Consider the following 14,493-nt stretch of genomic DNA (forward strand, 5'->3'; position numbering starts at 1 on the left):
CTAGAGAAGAAATAAAAAGAAAGAAATATTGTAAACAGTCGCCAATTTAGCTTAAATGTTTGCTCATACCAGGCTCCTGCCTGTTCCTGTCCCTGGGCTGTCCACCACCGTTCCACTGATCTTTCAACTTGAATGTGTGTACCATTAGCACAGGGAGATCCCCAAAAGACTGTACACTTTCTGAAGCAGCTCTGTATCCCTTTATCCCAGGTTCCTCTTTAGAATTTTGAAATAAAGAGATGTTCAGAGGACCTAAGTTAATTTAACAAGATCCATTATAGGCCGGGCATGATGGCTCACGCCTGTAATCCCAGCATTTTGGGGGGGCTGAGGCAGGCAGATCACCTGAGGTCAGGAGTTCTAGACCAACCTGACCAACATGGTGAAACTAGTCTCTACCAAAAATACGAAAATTAGCTGGGCATAGTAGCAGGTGCCTGTAATCCCAGCTACTCAGGAGGCTGAGGCAGGAGAATTGCTTGAACCTGGGAGGCAGAGGTTGCAGTGAGCCAATATCAGGCCACTGCACTCTAGCCTGGGCTACAGAGTGAGACTCCATCTCAAAAAAAAAAAAAAAAAAAAAAAAGATGTTCTCTAACAAGATAAAGAGGCTGCTATGTGGGAGTACAAGAATAGGTCAAACTTCTAAAACATTCCGATTCAGCTTCTTGGTACTGCTAACATAACTGACATATTTGCCAATTTACTTGCTATTGATTAACAGTGGCAAAGTTCACCAGTTTTAATTCTGACATGTGTTTCTCCAATTTCTAATGTAAATATTGAACTGTCATGATTTTTTCAGTACAGATTGAAGAGCAATGCTGAGAACAGACAATACTAACGCAGACCTCCTTTTTATTTAACAGGAGCTTGATATTTACATAAGGCAATTTGCCATTTGTTGGATAAACTGTTTCACCTATAACCTACAATGAACTTATGCCAACATGAGGCTAAAACACATAAATTAGCCTTCGGATGATAATTTTTGGCAGCAGTAGCCCTTAAATGGGTATGTCAGAGGAACAACCAAGTAAAAAATATGTGGAATAAATTTATTTACAAACTAAAATGAGATCTGTTCTCATATAAGCCGGGAGACACAAAGAGATACCAAGGAAAGCCTAGTTTTAAGTAATGCCACAATAAGCTAAGTAAAAAGAGGTCATAGAATGACAAGACACTAGTTGTTTAAAAGAAATTACAGTAATATTTAAAGAAAGATTAATGTAGTATATACTGTAAGAATACAAGTGGCTTTCAAAGAATTCTTTGCATTAATTTCTCTGTTAAATAATTAACATTTATTTATTAGTAATCACTACTCTACTGTTCCATTTATTTACATATACTAATTTACTTAATCATTATAACACCCCTCTGGGAATAAGTACTCTTATTATCCTCATTTTATAGATAAAGAAGCTAAGGCCAGCTGAGCTCAGTGGCTCACGCCTATAATCCCAGCACTTTGGGAGGCTGAGGCAGGCGGATCACAAGGTCAAGAGATCCAGATCATCCTGGCCAACATGGTGAAACCCTGTCTCTACTGAAAATATAAAAATTAGCCAGGTGTGGTGGTGCGCGCCTGTAATTCCAGCTACTGGAGAGGCTGAGGCAGGAGAATCGCTTGAACCTGGGATGTGGAGGTTGCAGTGAGTGGAGATGTCACCCCTGCATTTCAGCCTAGTGACAGAGAGAGACTCTGTCTCAAAAAATTAAAAATTAAAAATAAAGAAAGAAAGAAGCTAAGGCCAAGCGCAGTCACTAATGCCTGTAATCCAAGCACTTTGGGAGGCCAAGGTGGGTGGATTACCTGAGGTCAGGAGATGGAGACCAGCCTGGCTAACCATGGCCAACATGGTAAAACCCTATCTCTACTAAAAATACAAAAATTAGCTGGGCATGGTGGTGCATGTCTGTAATCCCAGCTACTCAGAAGGCTGAGGCAGGAAAATTGCTTGAACCCAGAAGGCAGAGATTACAGTGAGTCGAGATCACGCCACTGCAATCCAACCTGGGTGACACAGTGAGACTCTGTCTCAGAAAAAAAAAGAAATGAAACAAAACAAAATGAAGGCACTAAAAAATTAAATACTTAGTTCAAGGTACGTTAAATAATTTGTTCCAGCTAGAATGCAGCAGAGGTAGAATTCAAACTCTGGCAGTCCAGTCCAGAGCCCAGGCATTTAGCCACTGTCACTATTTGGTCTCTGGATCTCATAACACTCAGGTGAATGAGTATAAAAACCTAACTATAAAAGGCCAATTTTTCTTTTTAATCTGCATTTAATAAATATTCATAAACTAATCAGAGAAATGACTTTAGTTAAAGAATGCAGAGAAATAACCATCATCACAAAATTCACTAGAGTGGTTGACTCTGGTAGGGAAAGACTGGATCTAAAAGGAGCACTTGAAAGGTATTAAAAAATATTGTAGTATTTCCTATGTTGTAGGTTCAAGGACGTTACTTCTGCTATTGTTTTTTCAAATAATAAATTATTTTATTCATTTGAATGTGTATTACATAATTTTAAAAATTAGTTAAAATATTTTAAAAATTACTCGTTAGTAATCATCTGTTCAATGGTGTGTGTTAAGATTTCAATTTAGGTGATTTCTCCAGAATACAAATATACTGAAGACACATCTCAAGCCTTCATTAGAGTTTAAGATTAAAACAGTGAAGTAGATAACAAATGACAACTATTTTGGGGGATAATTGTACAAATTATACAAACTGCACAAACTGTGTACAAATATATACAATCAATTCTCATTGTTCTTAGTAATTACATTCTACAAAGGTGCCCCAACACTGAATAAGCAAATACTGAATTACTGCCCCTAGGGATAATAGAGGGTTGGGCTCCTGAGAACCGCTGGTCACAACATTTTCAGCAACCAATCAATATACAAAGTTGTTTTAAGGGTATTTCTGTTTAAAGATACCTTATTTAATATATATTGTTGATTCATTAATATTGAACTCATGGCCAACATTACTTTAACTCATGCCTCAATGAATCTTATGCAACGTGTATTTTCTCTGCAAGGCACATCACAGCCTCCTAGTCCCTAGAAACATGGGACAGCATTTCAGCACTACACCTAGGGACCACTTCAAACAGAAAAATCACCAAGAAGCACAAAAAATACAAAAAGCATGGCAATAAGTATATTGCAAAAGAATACTTGTTTGCAGTGTAAGAGATGAAATAAGAAGGGAGAGCATCAACTTTTCCACCTGAGCTTGAAATGTGTGCATCAGGTGACTAAAATTTTAGACACTGCATATTCACATATCAGTGAATAACTACAAAAGTATTGAGAGTATTGATTTTGTGGTTACAAATATATTTTAGCACGTAGGTGAATTTGCAAATACGGAATCTGTAAATAATGAGGATCAACTATGTGTGTGTGTATGTGAGTATATATACATATGTACACAGGCATTCCACCCTTAATGACTGGCATATGTTCTGAGAAATGTGTCATTAGGCAATTTTGTTATGTGAACATCATAAAGAGTATTTCTATAAACTTAGATGACATAGCTTATTATGCACGTAGCCTATACTGTATAGCCTATTGCTTCCGAGCTATAAACTTGTACAGCATGTTAGGGTACCTGCTATTCATGCTTACGGCAATTCTTTACTGCGTTGCTACAGGACACAATGTATGTGCTACAGTTTTATATAACAGTATGATAATTATTTGAGTAACTGAAAAATGTGGTATAAAAGATTACAAATGGCACACCTGTATAGGGCACTTACTGACAATGCATCTGGCAGGACTGGAAGTTGCTCTGGGTGAGTCAGTGAGTGACAGTGGGTGAATGTGGAGCCCTGGAATATTACTGTACACCAATGTGGCCTTTATAAATACTGTACACTAGGCTACAATGAATCTATTTTTAAAATATCATTCTTAGATGACAAATTAATCTTAGCTTCTGTAACTTTATTTTATAAACGTTTAATTTTTAAAACCCATTAACTTTTGTAATACCCTGCGTAAAACTAAGCTGTACAGCTATACAGAAATATTTTAATATTTTCTTTCTTTATATCCTTGTTTTATAGATTTTTCTACTTAAAATTTTTTCATTTATTTGTTTTTACTTTTTAAGCTGTTTTATTAAAAATGAAGACACAAACACCCACATTAGCCTAAGCCTATACAGGGTCAGGATCATCAATATCACCGTCTTCCACCTTCACATCTTGTCCCATTAAAGGTCTTCAGGAACAAAAATATGCATGGAGATATCACCTCCAGTGATAACAATGTCTTCGTGGCCAGGCCAAGAAGGTGCCTCACACCTGTAATCCCAGCACTTTGGGAGGCCGAGGCAGGGTTAGCAGTTCAAGACTAGCCTGACTAACATGGTGAAACTCTGTCTCTACTAAAAATACAAAAATTAGCTGGGCGTGGTAGTGCATGTCTGTAATCCCAGCTACTTGGGAGGCTGAGGCAGGAGAATTTTGCATTAACCCAGAAGGCGGAGGTTGCAGTGAGCCAAGATTGTGCTATTGCACTCCAGCCTGGGTGACAGAGCCAAACTCTGTCTCAAAAAAAAAAAAAAAAAAAAAAAAAAAATGCCTTCTTCTGGATACCTTCTGACAGACCTAACTCAGGCTGTTTTATGGTTATTTTATAAGTAGAAGAAATACATCCTAAGATAACAATTAAAAACTACAGTATAGTTAAATATATAAACTAGTAGTGTAGTTGTTTATTGTCCTTATCAAGTATTATTTACTGTACACAATTGTATATGCTATACTTTTCTACAGCTGGCAGCACAGTAGGTTTTATACCGGCATAACCACAAATAGGTGAGTAACGTGTTGCACTATGATGTTATGATGCTATGATGTCACTGGGTGACAGGAGTTCTTCAGCTCCATTATAATCTTATGGGACCACCATTGTACACACAATCCATTATTGACTGAAATGCTGTTAAAGGTTGCATGATGGTATATCTTACCAGATACACACACAGACACACAGACACACACACACACACACACACACACATATACACACACACGGCCATACCCAGAACTAAACTAAAAGAGTTTATTGCTGTATTAGCCTATAAAAATCATAACAAAGTATTTTTAATTAATAAAATCCAAATTGCTATTGATTATAATAATGAATTATTAGTTTTAGGAAGGGCCACAAGCATTGGAAAAATTAAGTCAATAAAATATTAATGTAGGTATACTCCCAGACTACAATTTTACATTTAAAAATTTGGTTCTAACTAAATGTTTTTATTAAAATTTTTCAGTACTCAATATTCCTCATGCTCTTTTTTCCTCAAACATTTAGAACCATTACCAATTACATGTTTTCTTATTACTTTAGTATTCAGTAAAGATAGTCCACTGTAATGAACAGATCATTTTCTAAAAGTTCTTTACAAGTTTTTCTTTGAAATTCAGCACGTATTTTCCCATAAAGTCAATACAATTATGAGGTTCTTAGAATAGACTAGATCAGAAAACTAGCCCCTAAATATATAGCCCAGAGCAGTAACTTGTTGATTGTACTTTAAAATCACCGTTTGTTAAAAAATTTACTTAAAAGTTTTCTAATGGTAGTTCTGAATGCCAAACATCTCAAATTCCAGCTCTGCCACTTAACCAGAATCACCTGACTTCCCTAAACTTTCATTTCTTTCGCTGAGGCAACACATATTTATTATCTACCATGTGGAAGACTAGGGCAAGCAATGAACGAAATGGACCAAAAAATTCCTCTCATATAGCTTATTTTCTAGTGGAAGATGATAGACAATGGTCATAATAAAGAAATAATTTATACAGTATCTTTGAAGGAACTAAGTGCAATGGTGATAAAGTGGAAAAAAGGGCTGAAAAATGCTGGGCTGAAAAGAGGTTCCAATTTAAAACAGAGTGGTTAGGGCAGGACATATTGAGAAAGTAACATTTGAACAAGGGATTGAGAGAGGTAAAAAGCAAGCTGTGTAGATTTCTGGGGTAAGAGTGTTCCAGGCAGAGGGAACAGCCAGAGCAAGGGTTCTGAAGTGTGAGCAAGCCTTACAGTGTGGCTGGGACAGAAGGCATGACAGAGAGAATAGTCATACATGGAGTTTACAGCCTGGTAAATCACTGTAAGAATCTTGGCTTTTATATTAAATGAAAAACAAAGCCACTGGAAGCAGGGTGACCGGGTAGGAGATACGTTAGCTGAGACCAGGGTAGTTACAGTGAAATGGGGAGAAATAGTTAGATTCTGTCTATGTTTTGAAGGTGGAGTCAATAAGGTTTCCTAAAAAATTGGTTGTGTGGTGCTGGGCAAGGGAATCATGTACAACCTGCTGACCATTCCATGGTTGCAAAAGAATATGCCTTAGGCCTGGAATATTTTCTTTTATGAATATCAGGATCCATCACAGCCTGTGCTGGGCTTATTACTGCCTCGTTTAGGAATATCTTTCCCTGTTCTGAATTTGATTTATACTTCTTTGTTCTGCTTAAGTGTGTGTCATATGGCACCTGGCTTACCCCACCGCTACCTTTGTCCCCTGGTGGAGAACGAACAAGGTTTGTTACTTGCAGCACAAAAAGGGTATGTGCAGATCATTCCCTGCCTTGGCTGTGAGACAAGATCTACTGATACTCATTACTGATGCTGATCTTGTTCTGCCTCTTCTCTATGTGACTACAGTGTCATTCCATCCAGTGCCTCTATGAGTCAAGTTTTTCTTGGCAACCCTAACACCTGCAAATCATGTGTGGCTTAATATTCTGGGATTGCTATTCCTGGTGGTAGGCAACAGGATTACCTACTCAACATGTAGTGTAAAAGAAAGAAATGAGCATCAAAGAAAGATTCAATGTTTCTGGACTGAGCAATTGAAAGAATGGAGTTGCTGTTAGCTGAGACAGAAAAAAGAAACAAGGGTGAGCAGCTTTTATGAGAAAGATCAAACATTCAGTTTTACATAGGCTGCATTTGAGGTATCTGTTAGAGCTCTGGGAGAGAAATCAAATAGGCAATTGAATATATAAGCTTGAAGTACAAGGAAGAGGTTGGGGTCAAATATATAAATTTGGAAGTTATCAAGGAATGCATGGTATTTAAGCCATGGGACTGAATGAGACTCCAATGTAATAAATGTAGGTAGAAAAAAAGATGTCCAAAGTCTGAAATTAAGAAGTGGAGAAAAAGAAAAAGAATGAGCAAAAGAGACTGCAAGAAAAAAAGAGAGTAGTAGGAGCCAAGTGAAGAAAGTGCTAGAAGAACAAGGGAGTGATCAACAGTGTAGGATGGTGCTGGGAGTTCTTCAGCTTCATTAGTAGGCATGTCAGACCCTAAAAAGAATGACAAGGCCACTCAGGGCAGGAAGTGGGTGGCTAAGAATGGAGAATCAATGTATAACAAGATGAGGAGTAGTTCACATAGGGTGACATCCTGGTACAGGGTGTTAGAGCTTACTATAGTAAGGAGGGCATTTGCACACAAGAATACTGGCAACAGTAATGGGAGATTGGTTACATGGAGACACCGTGCTCAAAAAGATAAATATATTAAGGATAATGGGAGCTACGTTTCTCCCTGTCAGAGAGGGAAGTTACAAATATAAGAAGGGAGAACACTAGATTAATCTTCTGGTGTTGGAAGAATTGAAAATACTGCTATGAATCCTTAGTTTTCAACATAAATGGTTATATACAGAAACAAATACGGGCAGTGACATCAGCAAAAAGGCAGAGTGAGAAATGCCAAAAATTAGCTCCTCCACAATAGCAGGAAATATGACAAAAATAATCAGAATCAACTTTTTCAGAACTCTGGAAATTGACCAAAGACCTCCAGCTGCCTGGAGGGTAATTATTCCAGAAAAATAACTGAATCTCGGTAAGAACAGGGAACTTTGTGGCATTTTTATCTTGCTTTGGTGTCATCTCCCACCCTCCAGCTTCATAATAACCTTGAAAACTAACAGTTTGCATTTGCAATGACAAGCAGTCTGGCAGGCATCAGAGACAGCAAAATGCTAAGCCTTTTTCTCCAGAGAATTATCATTATTTGACCTGAATGCTGGTTCCCTAGAACACTTCACTTGCAAGACTCATCCAATACAAAAAGCCTTTGCCCCAGGGGCATTTGTCAAAAACAATTACAGGCAACTGTTTAATTTTGTGGCTGTCTGAGGAGGTAGACATAAATTGGGGCAAACGACTATCGAAACAGTATGGAGTTTCCTTTAAAAACTACAAATAGAACTACCATATGATCCAGCAATCCCACTCCTGGGAATTTATCCAAAGGAAAGGAAATCAAGATGTTGGAGAGATGGCTGCATTCTCTTGTTCACTGCAGCATTTACAATAGCCAAAACGTGAAATCTACCCAAGTGTCCAACAACAGATGAATGGATAAAGAAAATATGGTATATATACCAAATGGAATACTTTAATCCACAAAAAAGAATGAAATCCTGTCATCTGTGGCAACATGAAAAAGGAGGACATTATGTTAAATAAAACAAGCCAGGAACAGAAAGCTAAACACTGCATGTTCTCATTCATATGCAGAAGCTAAAAAAGAAGTTGATCTCATAGAAGAAAGAAGTAGAAGAGAGGATACCAGAAGTTTAGAAGGGTAGGGAGAAGAGGGTGGAGAGAGAGAGAGATTTGTTAAAGGATACAAAATTATAGCTAAACAGGATAACTAAGTTCTAGTGTTCTACAGTACTGTAGGATGACTATAGCTAACAATAATAAATAGTTTCAAATAGCTGCAAGGGACAATATTGAATGTTCTCAACACAAAGAAATGACAAATAGTTCAGATGGAAACACTAATTACCATGATCTGAGTACTTTACATAATATGTATCAAAATATCACTATGTATTCATAACTATACACAATCAAAAATTGTAGCAAATACACTGATCAAAAAGCTTAAAAGGAAATGCTGGAGAATGAGACATCCATTAAGGCTTTGAAAGACTCAGATATATTTTTGAGAACTTCAAGAGCAGTGTTCATGTGGAGGGCTGTGTACATGCTCAAGGCTTTATGCATGCTTAGGAAACTCCTGAGAAAGCTCTACATTCTCACGTCTGGCTCACTCTGAAGTTCTACACAAGCAGGAAGTGAAGAGGCAGGACAGAGTTTTCAATTAATGGTTGAGTAATGGAAATGCATGTTCAAACACACATACAGAACTCTTTCGCAAAGACTGGTAAACTTACTGGTTCCAGGAATTTAAGGAAATGTCTAATCAATCATTAGCTGACCACCAAGCAGAGACATCAGTGGGCACACATAACAAAGAATACAAACTCTACAGAATTAGTACACAAAAGTCAGCAACCAATCAAACAACTACCACAACAAACAATAACACCACCAGACAAATCCATAAAAACAATATAGGTTAATGATTGCCAAGAGGTGAGGGCAGAAGTGATAAAGAGTGAGTGACTTATATTGGGTACAGGGTTTCTTTTTGGACTGATGGAAATGTTCTGGAATAAAACAGTGGTAATTGTTTCACAACCTTGTAAACACTAAAACTCACTGAATTGTACATTTTATTTTACTTTACTATTTTGCTATTTTATTTTATTTTATTATATTTTATTTTTTGAGTTGGAGTCTGTCTGTCACCCAGGCTAAAGTGTAATGGCACGATCTCGGCTCACTGCAACCTCCTCCTCCCAATTTCAAATGACTCTCCTGCCTCAGCCTTCCGAGTAGCTGTGATTATAGGTGCACACCGCCATGCCTGGCTAAATTTTTGTATTTTTAGTAGTGATGGGGTTTCATCATGTTGGACCAGGGTGGTCTCAAACTCCTGAGCTCAGATGATCCACCCGCCTTAGCCTCCCAAAGTGCTGGGATTACAGGCATAAGCCACTGCGCCTGGCTTGAATTGTACATTTTAAAGGGGTGAATGTTATGGTATGTGAATTATGTATTAATAAAAAAGAAAAAATATAGATGCAAATGTATGTTTGGATGCACACACACACACACACACACACACACACACACACACACATATATGTACACATATATATTCCTTAGTTCTATACAATAAGCCAGGCAATGACCCCACTATAACAATAAACACATTTACTATCCAGATCTTGATTTTTTTTTTTACTTTATTAAAATACTGAGTTTTATTTCACACGTATATTTTTGTCTCCCCGCCATTTCCATTCACATCTGACCACCACTACTACTATGTCCTATCATAATATTCCATACATACTTAAAATGAAGCAAAGGGTGGAGTTCCATCTCTAAAAACTACAGGCATTTTGGATAACACATTCTTGGCAATAGAACCTGGACAACATTTATCAAACACGGTAGGGAAAGTTCTCACTCAGCATTATAAAAAAGACAGCCAGATATCAACTGTTACAGAAATGAAACAAGACAGAAAATTTTTAACAAATTGTTTAAATTATCTTCTTAAAGAGACTTCCTCCACTGTCAGAGATCTTGAAAAGCCTCCTACACAGTCATCCGGAAGCAATTGTTCATATATTTAATGAACTTGGCTTCCACTTTGGGAAGAGAACCACCTTTTTCCATACTTGCTTGCTTGAATGTCTTCGAAAGAACTAGGTCTTTTTGGTGTTTTAGGAGTTTTATCCTGTTTTTTTTTTTTTTTTTTTTTTTTTTCTCTCAAAGATTCTTGTTCTTTTGATCTTGGTGTTGATGATGGTTTTGAGTCTTTTCCATTCTGATTTGACTTTTGTACATTTTTGGCTGGAGTATTTTATATAGATTTCTTCACTGGTGCTTTTTCTTCAGTTAAAATAATCATCATCATCTTCACCATCATCATCAGCAGCAGCAGCAAGTTTTACTTTTTTCTGTGAAACCTTGCCATCGCCTCCGGGGGCAGACTGCTTTCCAGATATACTTAAGAGTTTCACATTCTCCTCCTCTTCATATTCTGACTGCATCTTCCTCCACAGCTACTAAGTGTTGTCCACTAATATGCACTGGCCCTGAACCACACTTCAATCATAAGACCACTGGTGGTGTAATTTCAAAGCCCCCAAGAGAAACTGTTGGCTATACAGAAATTTTCAAAGTTGCCAGTGTTGCTTTAATTGGACTGGCTTTGTAATTCATTGCCTCTGCTTCAACAATGTGCAAATCACCGGGCGCGTTGGCTCAAGCCTGTAATCCCAGCACTTTGGGAGGCCGAGGCGGGTGGATCACAAGGTCGAGAGATCGAGACCAACCTGGTCAACATGGTGAAACCCCGTCTCTACTAAAAATACAAAAAATTAGCTGGGCATGGTGGCACGTGCCTGTAATCCCAGCTACTCAGGAGGCTGAGGCAGGAGAATTGCCTGAACCCAGGAGGCGGAGGTTGCGGTGAGCCGAGATCGCGCCATTGCACTCCAGCCTGGGTAACAAGAGTGAAACTCCGTCTCAAAAAAAAAAAAAAAAACAAAAAAAAACCCAAAAAACAAAAAACAATGTGCAATTCATCCTTTGCACCAGCTCCTACAATGAAACTTCTTAAAGACAACTGGTGCTCATTTTCATCATTATCCACCTTAAAGTGATAATCTTTGTTGACCTTTAGTTCACAATTGAAAAGATAGTTCTGGGGCCTCAGGGCGTTCATGTCCACGTCCATCGAATCTTCCATCAGGTGGCAGCATGCACTTAGGTGGGAGAGAAGGCGAATGGAGATAAACGACCACTGCTCAAAAGAACAGTCATGCAGGATGAAATCACACCAGGGACGATCTTGATTTCTTAATATTTTGACTAAAGGAAACAAGGCTCTTCAGAGAAATATCTAACTCTAGAGCTGGGACAGAGAAATAAGCCTGGAATACCTTTTTAAGCCATAAAGAAAGTCAAGGCTCAAAGGGTGACAATATATTAAAAGGACACAGAAACAAGCTTGAAGTCTTCACACTGGACAATATGGTGACAATTTGAACACCAAAACAAGTAATGATAGCAAGGAAATACAATCCATTGAATAAAATGAAAATTTGTGAGTCTATATTGACATAATAGCATAAAAATGAATACATTGAAAGTCTGATGAGAAATGGGGCAATTACATAGTTAAAAATATCTCTGTGGTCGGGTGTGGTGGCTCACGCCTGTAATCCCAGCACTTTGGGAGGCTGAGGCGAGTGGCTCATGAGGTCAAGAGATCGAGACCATCCTGGTCAACATGGTGAAACCCCATCTCTACTAAAAACACAAAATATTACCCGGGCATGGTGGCGCGGCCTGTAGTCCCAGCTACTGGGAGGCTGAGGCAGGAGAATTGCCTGAACCCAGGAGGCGTAGGTTGCGGTGAGCCGGGATCAGGCCATTGCACTCCAGCCTGGGTAGCAAGAGCGAAACTCCGTCTCAAAAAAAAAAAAATTTCTGTACAAAATACCTATTAATTACAATGGGTAAAAGTATAATTTCATAGTGGAATAGCCTGGTAGACACACCTTATTTATATGATCAAACTGATCATCACCAAAAAGGGGAAAAAATGAAACTGTATACATATTACCTGAGCAGAAGAAATAAGAACAGATGGTTCTTTCTGTGTTGTTCCTGCCAAAGATGTATAACCTGAATCTAACCATGACAAAACATCAGACATACCCAAATTAAGCGATATTCCAAAAAATGGTCTGTAATCTTCAAAAACATCAAGGTCAAGAAAGCAAAGGAAAGAATGAGAAACAGTTTCAGATTGAAGGGAATTACAAAGACATGACAACTTAATGAAATGAGTGATTCTCAACTGGATCCCTTTTCTATCCTGTCAAGAACATTTGGATGATTAGTAAAAACTCAATGATGTCTACAGATCAGGTGATACTGATTTGGATATTGCATTATGATTACTTAGAAGAATATCCTTGTTTATAAGAAACACGTCCTAAAGTATTTGAAGGTGATGAGGCATCATGTTAGCAAATCATTCTCAAACAGTTTAGGAAAACAAAATTCTGTACTTGCAGCTTTTAGGCGTTTGAGACTGTTAAAAAAAATACAGAAATCCAGAAATACGTGTATAATTAAATTTGACAGTATCATTTTGTCTGTTGAATCTAATAATAAAAAAACGAGTTTAAAAAAGGTTATTACATTTGTCCTATATGCCGAGGAAAAAGATAGTATCAACGTAAGTTCTAAAAATAGATTCACTGAAGTGAAATAAACACTGGAGACAATAAATGTAGAAAGCTAGATGTACTCACAAATATTCACTCACAAAGAAATTTTCTTATCTAACACAGCTGGCAAAATTCCTATATGTAAGTTTCCTTTTATGTAACACTGTAAAGAACAAAAAAGGCCTTTGGCAACAATTTAAAAGCGAATTAACATACTTTTTTTTTTTTTAAAGAAATGGAAATGTAAAACAACTAGAACACCATATTCCTTTTTTAAAAAAAATTGTAATGTCCCCATTACAAGTAAACTACTACCTGAATATGGTAAATCACTCTGTGTTTAGTTTACATTCTTGGGCTTTTGATTTTTAAATAGGTTCTGATATAGGATACCACTCAGGAACTCAACAAAATAAAGAAAAGCAATAGCCCTGCCCTAAGGAATGTAGCCCAAAAAGGTTTTATGAATAAAAGTACTTCACAGAATAAGTGATAGAAATAGAATGCTCTTGTAGGGCTTATATGCATCCAAATTTCATCTAAAATATCTGTATTCTGGCCATAAAAATACACATCAGGTCTCCAACAAAAGAGGCTATCATTGAACGAGGGCCCAACTGACTGCTCTGCTGTAAAATCATTCCTGTGTTTGCACCAAGGCCACAGTTCCCATGAGCTTCCCATGAGCTGTTACTGGATACAGCAGGAATATTAAGGTGAGCCAGCTTCTGAAGAAGTGGAACCTAATTGATAACTTTAGCTGATGACTCACTATTGGTCTTTTCAAATGTTCCTTAGAAGTAAACTACAACCTACAATATTTAGATTTAACTTTCCTTTCTTCCCTTGGAGTCAGACTTCGGTTGTGGTCCAATGGCTCTTCTGGCCTCTCCCAGCTCCTTCCCAGTTTTCTCTTACAAGCATTTCCCATAATACATTTATTACACACTTAATCCTATCCTTGTGACAGGCTTCTCAGAGGATCTGAATTAACATACTCGTCAAGTTCACAGAGCTACTTATATTGACACAATGTGATTAGTACTACATTTGGCTCTCTAGGACAAAGAAAATGTCACATAGACTGAAAGACTGAACACAATGCAGAAAAGATGTAAATGAAATTAATCAGATATTGTTCAAATGTGATACATAGGGCTGGCAAGATGGCCAAATAGGAACAGCTCTGGTCTGCAGCTCCTAGCAAGATCAACGCAGAAGGCAAGTGATTTCTGCATTTCCAACTGAGGTATCTGGCTTATCTCACTGGGACTGGTTAAACAGTGGATGCAGACTATGTAGGG

General features: G+C 37.7%; 1 protein-coding gene and 1 pseudogene across 9 annotated transcripts in view; both read right to left on the bottom strand.

The window, feature by feature from the left end:
- Nucleotides 1-14,493, bottom strand: part of RABGAP1L (RAB GTPase activating protein 1 like) — a 709,048-nt gene that overhangs the window by 288,102 nt on the left and 406,453 nt on the right. The window lies entirely within an intron of this gene.
- Nucleotides 7-11,312, bottom strand: LOC141582254 (nucleophosmin pseudogene; annotated as a pseudogene).

This window comes from Saimiri boliviensis, chromosome 19 (genome assembly GCF_048565385.1).
Source record: "Saimiri boliviensis isolate mSaiBol1 chromosome 19, mSaiBol1.pri, whole genome shotgun sequence".
In the NCBI taxonomy this organism is placed as follows: Eukaryota; Metazoa; Chordata; class Mammalia; order Primates; family Cebidae; genus Saimiri; species Saimiri boliviensis.